The sequence below is a fragment of the Ranitomeya variabilis genome, chromosome 5 (genome assembly GCF_051348905.1).
Source record: "Ranitomeya variabilis isolate aRanVar5 chromosome 5, aRanVar5.hap1, whole genome shotgun sequence".
Lineage (NCBI taxonomy): Eukaryota > Metazoa > Chordata > Amphibia > Anura > Dendrobatidae > Ranitomeya > Ranitomeya variabilis.
Window position 1 is genome coordinate 650,949,647 of NC_135236.1, and position 18,588 is coordinate 650,968,234.

Consider the following 18,588-nt stretch of genomic DNA (forward strand, 5'->3'; position numbering starts at 1 on the left):
TGAAATGTCTGTGTTCTGGGGCCGGGCACAGACACTAGGTGTTCCTTATGGACCTGAAACTTTCCTGTTCTGGTTTGCCCATCTCTAGTGTTGACCATTATCACATACAACTATGTCGGGTTTTAGGTTCATTGGCGAGAGCCACAGATCTGTCTGGTCTTTTATTTCTTTTAATAACTCTGCTGTGGTGTGCGGTTTGTCTCCCTAACAAATTAGCTTCAGTAGAGCCTGTTGCTGCTTCGCTGAGGTACTGCTGCAGAGCTTTCAGCTTCTAGCTGATGTAGATGACGTGCTCAGAGATAGCACATCGGAGATGGAGGATGAGGAGGAATAAGAGGTGGTGCAGGAACTGCTGTAGGAGGTGGAGGAAACCCTGATAGAAGTAGGGCCAGCAATCCTCGGCGTTGGTAGCACCTGTGCTGTGCCAGAGTGGGACTTGACCCTGGCCTCCACAATGTTTATCCAGCGTGACGTCTTCATCCCTGGCCACAAGCGCTTGTCCACGTGTCAGTCTTTAAGTGGAAAATCCCAATAATCCTATTGTTAAGACATAAGTTTTGTTCCTGGACATTTGTTGATATGGGGCAGGGACACCACACCGGGAGAAATAGTGGCGGTTGGGGACTGAGTAATGAGAGATAAAATTTGTACACTTTTACAAACCAATCATTGCTTTTATTTCAAACCAATGAAATTTCACACAATCCAAGTTCTACAGTACATACTGTATGACAATAGTCAATTTTTGAACAACCAAATTTGTACACCTGTAAGAGGCCAATTTTTGTTTTTATTTCAAATCAACAAAATTTCACACAAGCCAAGTCCTAAATAGTATATGTCAATAGTCAATTTTTAAAACAAAAATATTTTGTGAACTGTAGCAGGCAAAGGGGTTTTAAAATGTTTTAACCCACTGTAATTTTACACAAAACGCGTTAAACTGTGTGGAAGACTAATCCAGAAAAAATGTTGAACTTTAATGTTTTGAATGTGTAGTTGATGTACTCCTATACTCCTAAACACCTTGCAGAAAGTGAAAAGCCAGGAAAAAATTATAAGGATGGTAATACATTAATTGTCACGACTCAGCTGTTAGGTGACCCGGGACCAGAGGCTCCTTCCCTGTCCCTAACACTAGGGGGTGCCTAAGCTCACCATATTTCCTGGGCTACTCCTGAAGGTAAACAGGCCGGGGCTGCCCTCTTGCCTTATCTCCTGAAACAACCCTCCGTCAATTCCCTTCCCCCACCAAGGGAAGAGGGACGCTGTTGTGCACCGCAATACACCAACCTGACAAACAAGGCTACATGAACAAGGGGTAACTGAAAATACCACACATGCAAATATTCACTCACATATAACAGAGGAATGCAGTGTGGAACGAGGAAAAACCAAAGTAGGTAGAGGGAAGGGAATTATCATACTTACAAACCCATGCAACAGTCTCAGATAACTCCTCCAAACTTCTTCTCATATAAACAACTCTCCTCCAAGCCATGAAGCATAAGCTAGCTCTCACATGGGTTTCAATCAGGACCCAAATGATAAAGGGGGATGGATGTGGCTAACTGAGCACAGCTGAGAGCTCAGACTCCCAGAGCTCCCAACATGGCCGAATAACCCCTGTTCTGCCAAAAGAAATTAGCACCATTTAAAAAGAAGGTGAAGTGCTTCTTTTCAGTGCAGGAGTAGGAGCAATCAGACGCTGCGATCTTCTGGCTCCTCTCTGTTGCAGTAACCCCGTGACAGTAATCCTCTTTAGGTGTCCACTTCTTCTCCTTCCACCGAAGGCTGGGGGACTGCCTCCACCTGCTTCCTGGAGCCCAATTACCAGGTGAATGGGCTGCAAGTGACCCGGCTTTGGGTAATGCTGGAACCCCCAACATGTAGAAATAGGCAACAGCCCCCCTGTGTCTCCTGCACCATCGCCTGCTCCCATAGAGGACGTCGGGAACCCCAAGGCCAGTCCAATGTCTCAGGAGTGCTAGTACCATCTCAACCCATCTCTCTCAGGCCCGTTCATTTCTCAAGAAGGGTTCATTCTGCTCCCTTCCTTCTCTAATCACACCAACCATATACAAGCGATGTTTAACCTCCATTTTGAGAAACATAAGCCTGGTTCCAGCCGTTAGTTCTTCCAGCCTTCAAGACAAGTCTATCTCTACTGCCTACATAATGAGTGAGGTGTGATGATGGGTCCCAAACTTTTCTATGGACCCCCATCTCCGCTGACAGTCGTACATAACGACCTACCCTGGGATGTCAAATGTTTTTACCTTGTGGCTAGCGGGCTGGCTAGCATTTCTCTAGCCATACTCCTGGCTCACCTCCTTCTCTCTTCCTACCAAGTTAGGGCCCGAAGTCCACTCACTAGTTGCTGGATTCTGGCTCTCCCACATGCAATCCGCAAGAACCCCAATGGTGAATGCTGCGGCCTGGATTCAGGCCTTTGTGGTCCCAAGAAAGAGGCCAGATCTGGACCATAGGCCCTTGCCAGTTGCCACCTCCGCTGTCACAACAGCTTGCTCTGGTTCTGATATTCCTCCGGTTGCTCTCTTTCAAGAGTATTGCGATATTCTGCCATGTTTGTTGCCTTGTCCCCTACTAAGCACGATACACTGTATGGATTACTAATTCAATCTAGAAAAAAATGTTAACACTCTTTTGAAGTGTTATATACTACAGAAATGCACCACAGAGCATGTAATACTATATGGGCGAGTAATTGAATTCAGAAAAAATATCAACCCTGTTTTGGAGTGTTATATAACATAAAGATATACCACAAAGCACGTAATACTCTATGGATGACAATATAGTAAATTTTTTCTCCCCCAAAAAAAGAATGTGGTCACGTGCCGCAGCTATATATTTAGCAACGGATTGCAAAGCCCTATGCCCTGCCTAGAGACTGTATTCTGCCACTCTCCCTGCTCCTGCAACTGGCTCAGCTTCAGCACCAGTATCAACACTACAGGACTCTGATTCATTAAACAGTGCACACACATGCCTGGACAAGCACTCTCTCATAGATGGCTATGGCATTAAAGTGACCCACAGGAAATCCCTGCATGCTTATTGGCTGTTTACCAGGCACCAAAGATGTTGGGCCTGTATTTGAGTTTGAAATTCGAGCACCAGCTAATTCTCATTGAGTGTCAAGCACCCACATACTCAAATGATATTTGAGTATCACCGAATACGTTTGGTCATCCCTACTCGGGATATCACAGACATCAGAAACGTGCGTCTAGTAAAAGAGGATGCAGAGCCCAATGATGACAAATAGCAAATGTATAGTTCATAAATAGACAGATGATAGATAAATATTAGAATTAGATAGATAATAGATAGATAGATAGATAGATAGATAGATAGATAGATAGATAGATAGATAGATAGTTTTGATATCTGATACTTCATGTCTTCATGTCTTCTTTCTAGATCTTTAAATTCCTTCTTGTCTTTTTTAGCCAGGAGTTGTACAGTTGACATTTTTGAAACATTTACTTCTGTTGGAACAGTTGTTACAAGTGACAGAATAAAAATGTATTCAGTATAAATTTATACTTGTCTTCGTCAATTAAATACGATGATGCTTGTATTGATCAGTGTAGACCATGTTTTTATCTGTATTTTATCAAAGTGAAAAGAATGTGGATCACCCCGTCAGGGCCGTGGGGTACTCGGTACCGGGTCCGGTCGGCTCAAAGGGGGATGTCACGGTGGCTGACCCGGTCCGTGGCCCTGGGACGTCCGTATAAAGGGGAAAGGTCTTTAAAGGGATATAGTTTGTGTTCGTGATGCCACCTGTGGTATTCGGTCAGGGTGACCGACGCTGCTTTAAGGGTTTGCTGGGGTGATGTTATGGCATAAGTATGTCCCCAGGGCTTCCCGGTGTATAGATGGTGAATGGTGAGAGGCACGGAGAAGAACGAGGACACAGGTTGCAGTCGCTTTACCTTTACTGAAGACTTCAGCATCCACATTCCAGGGCACCAGATCACAGGGCAGGCAGAGTCCGGCCGGTTTGGAGGCAAGTCCAGAGTCCCCTTGTCCAGGTGGAAATCAGTAGCCTTCCCTTGCGCTGCGGTGGTGTAGTCCCTTACTGCCTATGGCTTCACATAAGGGTCTCACAGATGTGGTGTTTCGTTCTCTCTGTCCCCCGTATAGGATAGGACAAAACCCGTATGACTGGTGACTTGAGCCTGTTTATAGGGTCTCTTAGATAACCCGGCTCTGTAGGTGTCACCGTGCCTCCTGGGTGTAGGTGTGGACAGGTAACCTGCAATTAGCTGTCCTGCCGGTCTCTGAAATAAGGCGTAGAAATCCTTACTCCCTCGGTGTTCCGGCTACCAGGATTTTGTGCCTCAGAAGGAGGCAGCCTGAGTGGGGCTGGTCCCCTTCTGGTGTCCTCTCCTTTGCTTTGCTTTCCTTCACGCTCGCTGCAATACAATTCTACCTTTCAATGTCTCTTTCTGGGAGCTGTAGCTCTGAGGGCATGCACAGCTCCGTTGACCTTCTGTCCTCCTCAGACTCTGGTCTGGAACTCACTAACAGAACTCCTGCCTGGAGCTCTGTCAGGAACTGACTCCTGTCTGGAACTAACTGACTTTCCCTACAGACTACCAGTTATATAAATATGGGGAGTGACCTAATAAATAGGAGCAGAAGCTCCCCCTGGTGGCCTGGAGTGTGAATGTGTTGCATGTTTGTGATACCTGGATGCAGTTATCCTTCTTTGCCTCCAAACGTAGCATCACTCTCCCGGAGAGGAAAGCAATACCACTGCGATGACCAGGACCCTGGGGCGCCGCAAATGTACCAGGAAATAAAAAAATATTTTTATTGTTTAACTCTAATTTCTACATTTCTTCATCAGTCAAAGAAAATTCTATTATTGCTCATAACAATGAAAATAATTCAATATTGTGTTTATTAAGTGTCTTGCTTTGTCATGTCTGATATATCACAGTTTAGAAATGAGGGTTACATGTACTATGTAAAATAAGCAAATGATAATATAATACATTATTCGCAATTTTGCACATTATGCATGTACTGTATGTAGATAATATACACATGCACACAGGCATATATAAAATACACGCACGTACACATAACACATAAAGATAACAGATGTACAGACAATTTGATTTTTTTTGTAACAGCCAAAACTTTTTTCCACTTAGCTCTCCTGTATGAGGTTTTTTTCAATGAGACAAGTACTTGTTCTTTTTAATTCCCCATTCAAAACCAACACGTAGGTGTTACGTTCATATAAACAAACATTTTCATAAATATAGGGGGCTGTATGAGGATACATACTGTATATAGGAGACTACTTGAGGGTTCATACTGCATATAAGAAGTTATATGGGCCTCATTCTCTACATATGTCTGGGTCGGCTTTCATTGAGTCGGGGCGTAATGGTGGCCAACGGTCATGGGGGTCTTGACAGTTGACTGGCCGTCCTCAGCAGAATAAAAAGGGGAAAGTTGTGGAAGGAAATAAATATCAGTGTGTCTCAATTAGCAATGTCCAGACCAAAGGTGCAGATAAGAAAACACTTGTGTTTACTGGAGCAGTTGATGAGGATTACAGCTCTGCACAGTTATTCATTGCATTGAGCCAACAGCCCCTCATGATGTGATGACCGTGGCAATTTTCCGGCAATTTGTAGCAGCTCTCTTCACTCTTCACTTCTCAGCCTGAACCTGGGCATCTAGGGCACCTCAGACTTACAGGAAAGGACCTCAGCTCTCTTCCCACAGATGACAACTAAGGATCATATCAAGACATCTCTTCTCTGATCCCTACCTGACGTCTGCTGGAAGTTGGGCACTTCTTGAACTGTGCAGGACACTATGTACCATGCAGCTGCACAGATTTTGCTGGAGTCCTAACACCAACCACAGCATTGGCACTGTCTGGCCTCCTTGATCTCCAGCACCACTCAATCCTGGGGCGCAGGGTTGCTTCTCTTCGGCTTGGCTTTTCTCCTGTAAGGGGCTGCTACCAACCAGACTTCTCAATAGCCCTTATACTAATTACATCTGTGTGTATAAAAATGGCTGAAGAATCATCAGAATTCACAGACCTTTGTGACGCCTGACTTTGCAGTGTGCCACATATATGCATATCTGGGAGGCTCTGTGGGGGCACACACTGTATATAGGAGGCCACATGGGGGCTCATGCTGCATATACAAAGTTATGTGGGGGTTCGTGCTCTATATTAGAGGCTATGTGGGGGTCATGCTGTATATAAGAGTCTGTGTGGGGATCATGCTGAATATAGGAGGCTATGTAGTGTTATAACTGCATATAGAAGTCTATGTGAGGCTCATGCTTTATATAGGAGGCTATATGAAAGCTCACACTTATATAGAAGGCTATGTGGTGGCCATACTGTATAGCAGAGGCTATGTAGGGGCTCATACTGTATATCAGAGGCTATGTGGGGGCTCATACTATAAACAGGGTGCTATATGAGTGCTAATATTGTATATAGAGAGGCTATGTGGGGGTTGATACTGTATATAAGTGGTTGTGTGTGTGCTCTTACATAAACCGCTCAGGGAAGCAAACAAAACAACAGCCGTTTTGGCACAAGATGAAAACACAAAGTAAAAAGTCCATGCAATACAGCAGGTCTGCCCATTCAGGATAGTGTCTGGTTACTTTAGGCCTTTGCACAGACCAACAAACAGGAGATCACACATCTCCAGACCCAGACCCAGACACTGAACAAGACACTCGGTCTGCAGTTTATCTGCCAAACCACACCTCTGGGGTGGAGAGATGTTAGTAATCATTCCCACCTATTGCTTTTGACTGCTCGTAAAACCCAGCCCTGAAATGACCTAATAACTCTCTCAGCACTATATGTGCTGGAGAATGTTTCCCAGTCTCACATCACTAAAGCTACCAACCGCGATGATACATATCTACCCCTCTAAGACCCTCCCCGTGGCCATCTTACACTATCTATCTACCAATAATGTACCCTGCTTTGATATTGTGAAGGTCCTTTAAATGCACAGACTAAGGATACTTTCACACTTGCGTTTTTTTGAATCCGTCGCAATCCGTCGCTTTGGGCAAAAAACGGATCCTGCAAATGTGCCCGCAGGATGTGTTTTTTTCCATTGACTTGTATTGCCGACGGATCGCGACGTATGGCCATACGTCGCGTCCGTTGTGCACTGGATGTGTCGTGTTTTGGTGGACCGTTGGCACGAAAAAAAAGTTCAAGGGAACGTTTTTTCGTACGTCGCGTCCACCATTTTCTACCACGCATGTGCGGCCGGAACTCTGCCCCCTCCTCCCCGGACTTCAGAATGGGCAGCGGATGCATTGAAAAACTGCATCCGCTGCCCACGTCGTGCATAATTTTCACAACGTGCGTCGGTACGTCGGCAAGTGTGAAAGAAGCCTTACATTGCCCATCAATTAGTCTCCCATTAGCAAGGAAACCTAAAGACAGATTCTTGCGATCTCCTATGTGGGTGATTTCATCCTCACACCTCTTTAGGTTGATGACAAGATTGGAATCTGCTGCTCTTCACCTGCATGCTGAGGATTCTTCTCCAGCTTTAACCTGCTCTGCCTCCATGTCTCGATAGTACAAGATGTGCCCCATTGCGGTGATGCTTCATCATCTGAGGTCCTCAAGGCTCTCTGGAGATTATTTATTGAAGCCTGTACTCTGCACAGCAGGAGCTGAATATAACAATTTTGTCTTAGAACAGGAACCAAAGCAACTGCTGTGTGTTACCCCGCCCACACCACTGATTGGCAGCTTTGTCTTTACACTGTATATTGACAAAAAGCTGCTAATCAGTGTTGGAGGCGTGGATGGACCAGAAGGCACAAGACAACTTGTCCTCTAGTGATAATCTCCTGCTAATAAAACACTGGTTTTATTAAAACATCAAAACACAACCCAGTAAGTGACACATCGCTGGAATGAGAGTCTCTCTCCATATATCATGATGCTCTCAGATTACATAGCAAAAACCTGCTGTCTGATTCTCTTTAACACTGGAGAGGTAGCTATGCACGCAAGGCTTTCTCCATACATTTCTATTGGCAATTCTTGAAGCTCAATTTCAGACAGGGGGCATAACTTTAGTATGGAGGGGCACAGAAGAAAAAGAAAAAACTGTCCCAGAATCAATGTAGCAACATCATTTGGAGGACGTACTCAGTTTAAATGTAAAAAAATCCATTGACAGTTTAACATCTGTTTCATCGGATATATGAAAATGATGATCCTTATTACCTGTTTGGTATACTTAACTACTCTTAGTACTCGCGCAAACGCCGTAGGTTCCCAATAATCAGAGAAAATTGAACCCTTTGTAAAGGTGTTGGGGAGGTAGCCCCAGGCAAGGCTCTCAAATCCCACGCCCTGGCCCGCTACAGGAAAATGGGGTCTTTCTTTGGTGTTTGTGACCTTGTTACTGTAATGGACACCTCCCAGCCCTGGTCTGCCACGCATTGCACAGCTCTGGTTCCCATTGACCCCATGATAGTAGAAGACCACTCAAGTCCAAAATACAGAATCTTTTTTATGAACAGTTTGTCTTGAATACAATAAATAGCAGGAGATGCAGTTGTCATTTTTTGTGTTACAATACGGCGGCATGTTTCCAATAAACATTTTCAGTTGGTACATTACAGAACAAGTCTGGGACCTTCTTCTTTTTTGTGTATAGCACCACTTTAACTTGTGCTTTTCCCAGTGTCCACGATCCTTCAGCCCATTTCTCGAGAACCACGTAACGATGGGCCTCTGGCTGTCACATTATTCAGCATGTCCCAGTCTTTCTGACTCTGTCTCTCTTGGACCCGTAGCTCTGAAGGCCTGGCTGGCATTTTTCCATTCCCCAGATACCCTCATAAAGTTCCTGTCTGTACATTCTCCCGTAATTGCCAGTTAAACAGAAGACTGCTGCCACTGATGGGTTTATCTCGATTGCTTTCTAGACTAAACACACCCGGTGATTATCATCTATTTTCTGCAGGTGTCCTTTCTTCTCTCTTCCTTATCTTCATCTGAATTAATCTATCCTCAACTAAAGGTACCATCACACTCAGCAACTTTGCGAAGAGAACAACAACAATCCGTGACGTTGCAGCGTCCTGGATAGCGATCTCGTTGTGTTTGACATGCAGCAGCGATCTGGATCCCGCTGTGCCATCGCTGGTCAGAGCTAGAAGTCCAGAACTTTTTTTCGTCGCCAGGTCGGCGTGTATCGTAATGTTTGACATCAAAAGCAACGACGCCAGCAACGAGCATAGGGGGCGTCGCAGCGTCTCCTTCTAGCCAGTCGGTACACTCTGGCTGTTTGACATGGAGCTTACAACCAGCGAGAACGAGAAGTGAATCGCCGTTACATCACTGGATCGCTCCTGCATCGTTCTGGAGTTGCTGTGTTTGACGTCTCTACAGCGACCTAAACAGCGACGCTCCAGTGATCTAGTTTAGGTCGGCTCGTTGTCTATATTGCCGCAGCGTCGCTGAGTGTGACGGTACCTTAACCCACAGATCCCCAATCCTCCTCCCCAACTATGGGCTGGCCCTACAGTTAACCCACCCCTGACTACCAGGAACTGCAGCCCACAGGTGAATGACAATAAAACCCAATGAATTGAAATGGCAGGGGTTATAAGAGAAACGGAAGACCAACCTCACCACTCTCACAGATTATGCAAGTAACCCTCTGATCAAACTCTGATCAGAGTTTGATCCAATTGTCAGCATAGTATGAACCAATTCTATTGACTGAGAAGATGGAGAACAAAATGTCTCCATCTTCTCCATTTTGTCAGTGTGCAGAAATTAGACTGCACTCAAGGAAAAAATCAGACATGTGAATAGCCCATAAACTAACATTGGTCCTATATTACGGCCACCTGCACCTGCTGATACAATTGACGGTAATCCTACAAGATCCCTGACTGCTTGCAAGTATTCCTAGAAGAATTGATGCCACCTCGAAGACCAAATCATGATAACAGAAAATGCTGATTTGATATAGCTTCCTCATTTGGTAATTTACATTGCATTTTGTTAACTGACAAAAATTAACGTCTAAACACTTCTATTTTTGAAAGCATTCTTACTTTGCAGCATTTTTTGCATCTCACAATAACGCACATTATTTGCACAGTTCTGTATATAATGTGATTATCTATGCTGACCTTTATAAACTTGAATAATGAATGAACAAAGCTTATTTTACCTTGAATGATCCTTATTAAATAGTTTAAACATAAAATTTGGCTTTTACATGTCTAGCAAGCGAGCTACTCAAATACCTGCTTCTAGAACTGCAGTGTTTTCGGAGAAAAATCCCTGAAGATCAATTATGAAAATATTTTTCAGATTTTCCAGTTCACTACAATACAAATTATCCTGCTCTGTGAGACACATAATTAATGGATTACTTACTCAGCACCGTGGCATCGCTAGCGCTGGGCATCAGGACGTAGATAGAGCTGAAATCTAAGGTAGAGCTAGGCTGCGTGCTTTGCCATTCATTTTCTAGTAGGCCACAGGCCACTTTAGGGCTCTGGTCCAGAGTACTGTAGGACTCTATGCGTTAGCACCCCGATCCAGGTAGCACAATGAGGTCACTCTCTTGCACCTCCCCCAGTGGGCTGCTGATGTCAAAGGCCAAAAGAGGCCTTCAACTGGAAAAGACTCAGCTTTTGGTAGTAATTTTTATCATTTTCAAAGAAAATGGGCCATAAATACTAAGTAGGGGGCTAATTGTAAGTATTTTTATTCTGTTAAGGGCCCAAAGAGTCTTTAAAGGAAATCTCTCAGATGATTTTGCTTTTGAAACTAGTATTATAGCAAGATAGTTTTTGGTAAAACAATAAAAATGATACCTGTCTTGTATTAATCCGTTTTGCCTGTGCTGAGATATCAAGCTTCGAAAACCACATGCAAAGTATCCTGGAAGTGCTTTAGGGGCGTGTCGATGCACTCAGATTTTATCACCACTCCCTCAATTCACTTGCTTCAAAGCTTAATTTCTCAGCACTAGCACATCGGATTAATACAAGACAGGTATCATTTTTATTCATTGTTGTTATATGACCTATCCAAGGCTGTCCCCTACTCATGAACATCAGATGTTACAAAAAATTTAATACTCACCTCTCGGCTCACTTCTCCACCTGCCATCTGGTCCTTTTCTTTCTGCTGCTCTCACACGCCACATACCTGGCCTCTTCTCTATAGGCCAGGAGTTCTAGATACGTCCAGGCCTCGTAGATCACTTCACATCATAAATTTGTGGAGCACGTCATGATGTCAATACAATGTGATCTTACAACAAGCAGTGAACTCACAGGCCTGAATGTGGCAGGAAGTCATGGCCTATAGTGAAGAGGCCAGAGATACGGCTCAGTATGCCGGAAAGAAGAAGACTAAATGGTGGGCAGCGCAGCAGGACCATTGGTGAGGTCAATGGTGAGCCATTCGTTTGCGGTAGGTTTTTTACCAGCTCTGTTCCAACATCCATACACGTTTGGATTGCGAACAAACCTAGAGAACCTTTCTACTTAATAACCCGAGGACTGCTTGTACCACCATGCCACTAGTTTGATTAGTGGAATCATCCTGACAGGTTCCTTGAAAGAAAGGATGCGTTATTACGGTCAGCATGGCATTATTACTGTGTAGGGGACTAAGAGTCCACTATTACTGGTTGGGACCTAAAGAAGACAAATACTATTTAGTGACAACCACAGCAACGGAATTAGGGGTGGCATCTGAATAAGGAGTTTATGTAGGCAGTAAAAATTGTATTGGTGCTGGAAAATCAAGCAACTAATAATGTCTAGCAGGCAAAGGTAATGAGTAATGACATCAAGAAGGTTTCATGGTAGTCTGAGCAAGATGTAACTACTATTATATGGATATTGTGTGATGTCATATTGATCTGTTTGTATAGCGGCTTTTATTCTTCCACAGTTTTGTAATACTATTGAGTCATTATATAGTGCTTCTGAAAAGAAATTTGGTTTGAGATCTGTGTATATGGTTTCTAGCATTATTTGAACATAATCACTGGTGATATTAAGTTCATGAATGGGACTGACCCACCAGTAGCAGAAGTTTCTCTGCTGAGCCCAGGCTGGAACAATAATGGGTTCCATCAGGTGTGTGACCATTTACACAATACGAGGGACAAATAGCAATATTCATCCCTGACAGCTTATATTTTAAATTTTAGACCAAAAGACACTCATTTAAACTAATATAGCTTAACTATAATGGGGGTCATTTAGTTTCAAATAAGATGTCCAGCAAGATTGGTCCATTTTCCTTTTTTTAGTTTTAAAAATGTAAAAAATGACAATACATATTTTTTTTACTAAAATACAAAGGAAATGTGTCATCTTTAACTTTTCAGCCCTTTTAGAGGTTATTTCACCTTCAACTTGCTTAACTGTTCACAATAACAGTAATTTATACCAGGAGTGTCCAAACTTTTACATGATACTGTACTCAGCAGAACCATTATTATATAAATATGAAACCAAAACCATCATCAATACATGCATAGAATACCAGAGCCATCCATAGTACATGAATCAAACCATCGTCAGTAAATAAATAACATATAGTGGGTATGGAAAGTATTCATAACCCTTTGAATTTTTGACTCTTTGTTTCATTGCAGCCATTTGGTAAATTCAAAAAAGTTACCGTATTTTCCGGCGTATAAGATGACTTTTTAACCCCTGAAAATCTTCTTAAAAGTCGGGGGTCGTCTTATACGCCGGGTATCGCCTTGTACGCCGGTGTATATGGTGGGTGGTGGGTGGGGGTGGTCCTGATGACGACGAGGGGGCGTCTCACAGGAAAGTGCGTGGACTATCCCCCATTACCTGATCGTAGCGCTGCAGCGTGGGGTCTCTGTGCTGGGAGCGGCAGCGGCTGTGCTGTGGAGCGGCGGCTGCTGTGCTGTGGGGCAGCGGCTCCTCTTCTGCAGTGTGGGGCCTCTGTGCTGTGGGGCGGTGGCGGCGGCGTATCTTCATGCAGTCGGGGCTCCTCTGGCATCTCGTTAATGCCCGGAGGCCCCGCCGGCAGCTCAATCGGTGCAATGCGGTGGCCTCCGGGAAAATGGCCGCTGCTCAGATTCAGATCTCGTGTCCCGAGATCTCGGGACGAGATCTGAGTCTGAGCATGCGCCGCCCCCAGCGGCCATTTTCCTGGAGGCCACCGCATAACACCTATTGAGCTGCCTTCGGGAAAATGGCCGCTGCTCAGATTCAGATCTCGTCTCCCGAGATCTCGGGACGAGATCTGAATCTGAGCAGCGGCCATTTTCCCGGAGGCCACCGCATTACACCGATGGAGCTGCCAGCGGGCCCTCCGGGCTTTCAGGAGATGCCGGAGGAGCCCCGACTGCATGAAGATATGCCGCCGCCGCCCCACAGCACAGAGGCCCCACACTGCAGAAGAGGAGCCGCCGCCCCACAGCACAGCAGCCGCCGCTCCCAGCAGAGACCCCACGCTGCAGCGCTACGATCAGGTAATGGGGGATACTCACTTTCCTGTGAGACGCCCCCTCGTTGTCATCAGGACCACTCCCCCCCTTCCCAAAAGGCACATATTCACCGGCCCTATAAGACGACATACGGTGTATAAGAAGACCCCCGACTTTTAAGAAGATTTTATATTTTAACTGGAAAAGTTGGGGGGTCGTCTTTTACGCCCAGTCGTCTTATACGCCAGAAAATACGGTAATTTTTTTCTCATTAATGTACACTCTGCACCCGATCTTGACAGAAAACCCCCCAGAAAAGTAGTAATTTTGAAAATTTATTAAAAAATAAAAACTGAAATATCACATGGTCATAAGTATTCAGACCCTTTGCTCAAACACTCATATTTAAGTCATATGCTGTACATTTCCTTGTGATCCTCCTTGAGATAGGTCTGCTCCTTCATTGGATTTGATTTGGAAAGGCGCACACCTGTCTATATAAGACCTCACAGCTCACAGTGCATATCAGACCAAATGAGAATCATGAGGTCAAAGGAACTGGCCAAGGAGCTCAGAGTCAGAATTGTGGCAAGGTACAGATCTGGCCAAGGTTACAACAGAATTTATGCGGTACTCAAGGTTCCTAAGAGCACAGTGGCCTCATAATCCTTAAATGCAAGAAGTTTGGGACCATCAGATGTCTTCCTAGACCTGGCCATCCGGCCAAACTGAGCAAATGTGGCAGAAGAGCCTTGGAGAGAGGTAAAGAAGAACCCCAAGATCAACGTGGCTGAGCTCCAGAGACGCATGAGGGAGATGGGAGAAAGTTCTACAAAGTCAATTATCACTGCAGCCCTCCACAAGTTGGGCCTTTATGGCAGAGTGGCCCTATGGAAGCCTCTCCTCAATGCAAGACATATGAAAGCACGCACAGAGTATGCTAAAAAAAAATGAAGGACTCTTAAACTATGAGAAATAAGATTCTCTGGTCTGATGAGATGAAGATAGCACCTTTTGGTGATAATTCTAAGCAGTATGTGTGGAGAAAACCAGGCACTGCTCATCACCTGCCCAATAAAATCCCAAAGTCAAACATGGTGGTGACAGCATCATGTTTAGGCGGTGTTTTCAGCTGCAGGGACAGGACAACTGGTTGTTATTGAAGTAAACATGAAAGCAGCCAAGTACAGAGAAGATATCCTGGATGAAAACCTCTTCCAGTGTGCTCTGGACCTCAGACTTGGCCAAAGGTTCATCTTCCAACAAGACAATGACCCTAAGCGCACAGCTAAAATAACAAAGCAGTGGCTTCAGCACAACTCTGTGACCATTCTTGACTGGCTCAGCTAGAGCCCTGACCTAAACCCATTTGAGCTTCTGTGGAGAGACCTGAAAATGGCTGTCCACAAATGTTCACCATTCAACCTCACGGAACTAGAGAGGATCTGCAAGGAAGAATGGCAGAAGAGCTCCAAATCCAGGTGAGATAAACTTGGGGTGCAGAGTGTACATTAATGATAAAAAAAAGAACTTTTTTGAATTTACCAAATGGCTGCAATGAAACAAAGAGTAAAAAATGTAAAGGGGTCTGAATGCTTTCCGTACCCAATGTAACAAGAACCACCCTCAATGTATGAATACTGCACTAGAACCAGCCTCAGTACATGAATTAGTCACCAGAATCCCAACAATAAGTAAATGAATGAGTCACCAGAACCATCATCAGAAAATAAATACAACACCAGTACCATCAGTACATGAATGCAGCACCACAACCACCATCAGTACAAGAATAAATAATCAGTACTTGAATACATCACCATAACCACCATAAGTACTTGAATACAAGAACCAAGCTTAGTACAGCAATGAATTGCAATGTCAAGTCAGCCCCATACACATTTGCATTTCATAAACCTAAAAATCCTAGTATATCCTTAACAATAATAAGATACTAGGAGTTGTTTTTAACAGTCATCATTAGACTCTGGACCATATAGGAACAACAAGACTGCTGATACGCAGGCAGAATCACACAAAAACATTTACACCCAGGTACTTTATAGATTATGTCTTCCCTGACTGAGTCATTATTTCTTTTCATCTCCATCTTGTCCAGACTTCATTATGATTTTTCACATCCACAGCTTGTCTCTGCCTACTTCTATCCTCTCCTGCACATCTCAGCACAATGCCTTTAAAAAATAAGAGTGGTATTAAAATGCCCTCTGAGCAAAAAGATATGTCCATAACATGACCTAAATAAGAGTCTTATGGTATATGACCTTCACACTGTCTGCCTTAATGAGCTATAACCACCACACTGTCATTATCAGCTATAACTACTCAGATTTTACAGGGAAATTTGATTGGCAATGAAGTTATTCTCTACAAATTGAGGCTACACAGCATAAAAAAACTAGGACATTAAAAAAAAATACATACAGGTCCTTCTCAAAAAATTAGCATATAGTGTTAAATTTCATTATTTACCATAATGTAATGATTACAATTAAACTTTCATATATTATAGATTCATTATCCACCAACTGAAATTTGTCAGGTCTTTTATTGTTTTAATACTGATGATTTTGGCCTACAACACCTGATAACCCAAAAAACCTGTCTCAATAAATTAGCATATTTCAACCGTCCAATCAAATAAAAGTGTTTTTTAATAACAAACAAAAAAACCATCAAATAATAATGTTCAGTTATGCACTCAATACTTGGTCGGGAATCCTTTGGCAGAAATGACTGCTTCAATGCGGCGTGGCATGGAGGCAATCAGCCTGTGACACTGCTGAGATGTTATGGAGGCCCAGGATGCTTCAATAGCGGCCTTAAGCTCATCCAGAGTGTTGGGTCTTGCGTCTCTCAACTTTCTCTTCACAATATCCCACAGATTCTCTATGGGGTTCAGGTCAGGAGAGTTGGCAGGCCAATTGAGCACAGTAATACCATGGTCAGTAAACCATTTACCAGTGGTTTTGGCACTGTGAGCAGGTGCCAGGAAGCATGAAGTGCTCCAAAATCTCCTGATAGCTAGCTGCATTGACCCTGCCCTTGATGAAACACAGTGGACCAACACCAGCAGCTGACATTACACCCCACACCATCACTGACTGGGTACTTGACACTGGACTTCAGGCATTTTGGCATTTCCTTCTCCCCAGTCTTCCTCCAGACTCTGGCACCTTGATTTCCGAATGACATGCAAAATTTGCTTTCATCAGAAAAAAGTACTTGGGACCACTTAGCAACAGTCCAGTGCTGCTTCTCTGTAGCCCAGGTCAGGCGCTTCTGCCGCTGTTTATGGTTCAAAAGTGGCTTTACCTGGGGAATGCGGCACCTGTAGCCCATTTCCTGCACACGCCTGTGCACGGTGGCTCTGGATGTTTCCACACCAGACTCAGTCCACTGCTTCCTCAGGTTCCCCAAGGTCTGGAATCGGTCCTTCTCCACAATCTTCCTCAGGGTCCGGTCACCTCTTCTCGTTGTACAGCGTTTTCTGCCACATTGTTTCCTTCCAACAGACTTACCATTGAGGTGCCTTGATACAGCACTCTGGGAACAGCCTATTTGTTGAGAAATTTCTTTCTGGGTCTTACCCTCTTGCTTGAGGGTGTCAATGATGGCCTTCTTGACATCTGTCAGGTCGCTAGTCTTACCCATGATGGGGGTTTTGAGTAATGAACCAGGCAGGGAGTTTTTAAAAGCCTCAGGTATCTTTTGCATGTGTTTAGAGTTAATTAGTTGATTCAGAAGATTAGGGTAATAGGTCGTTTAGAGAACCTTTTCTTGATATGCTAATTTATTGAGACAGGTTTTTTGGGTTATCAGGAGTTGTAGGCCAAAATCATCAGTATTAAAACAATAAAAGACCTGACAAATTTCAGTTGGTGGATAATGAATCTATAATATATGAAAGTTTAATTGTAATCATTACATTATGGTAAATAATGAAATTTAACACTATATGCTAATTTTTTGAGAAGGACCTGTATTTACGTCAGAGCTCACCTGTCCTGCCACTCCACCGTTCAGTCCTCCTCACCTTGGGCACTTCATTCCATGCTATAGCTTCACTGGACAAATGAGACAAGTCCATAGGCACCTTGATGGCAGAGGCCTAGTCAGCATTGGAAGCCACGGCATAGTGTGAAGAGGTCGAAGAGGATGAGTGACAAAGGAGGAGATAAAAAAGGGGTGAACACCAGGCTGCTGTGTGGTGGGACAGGTGAGTGGTGAGGGTTTTTTTCATTCTGTGGTTCAAAAAAATAGCAGCCACAGCTAATTGCAAAAAAATCCTTTAGAATATGAATTTTTGTAAACAGGATTCAGTCAAATCAAGGTCGTGGAGCCCACTGGATCCTTCCACTCCTTGTGAGGGAACATACTAAATGCCATCTTATTGGGAGGGAATATAGATGTTGCATTAGGGCTTTTTAAAGAGTTTTGAGTTTCGCCCCTGAGAATATAACCATTTTTTCCCTTACACAGGCACTATTACTACATTTTACAGTACTAATTTACAGATAACCTCTCCGGGGAGCTCCACAAGATGTCCTCTTACTTTTACCCTTTGACTGTAATAAATTGTTTTACTTTGCTAAAATTCACAAAATATACAAGGAAGGAAGATTGAAAAATTACATTTAGAAGAAATCCTTAGTATGCAGTTCTTACAAGAGAATAATTGTATTTGTGTTTGCTGCTCAAACCTTTTCTAGTAAATATTCAGTATATCGACATTTTCAGGTATCTTCACTTTTCTTAAAAGGGGTTGTCCAGGATTAAAAAAAATGTCCACTTTTGACTAAAAACAGTATCACACATGTGTACAGGTTGGGTGTAATTTTGCAGCTCAGCCCCATTCAGTTGAGTGAAAATGGATATGCAACAACTTCATCTATCCGACAGTGTTCAAATACTACAGAGTGGGCCATTTATATGGATACACCTGGGTGGGCCATTTATGAAGTTGGATCCAAAATGGCCGGCTTCAAAATGGCTGCCATGGTCACTCACCACCCATCTTGAAAAGTTTTCCCCCTCCCATATACTA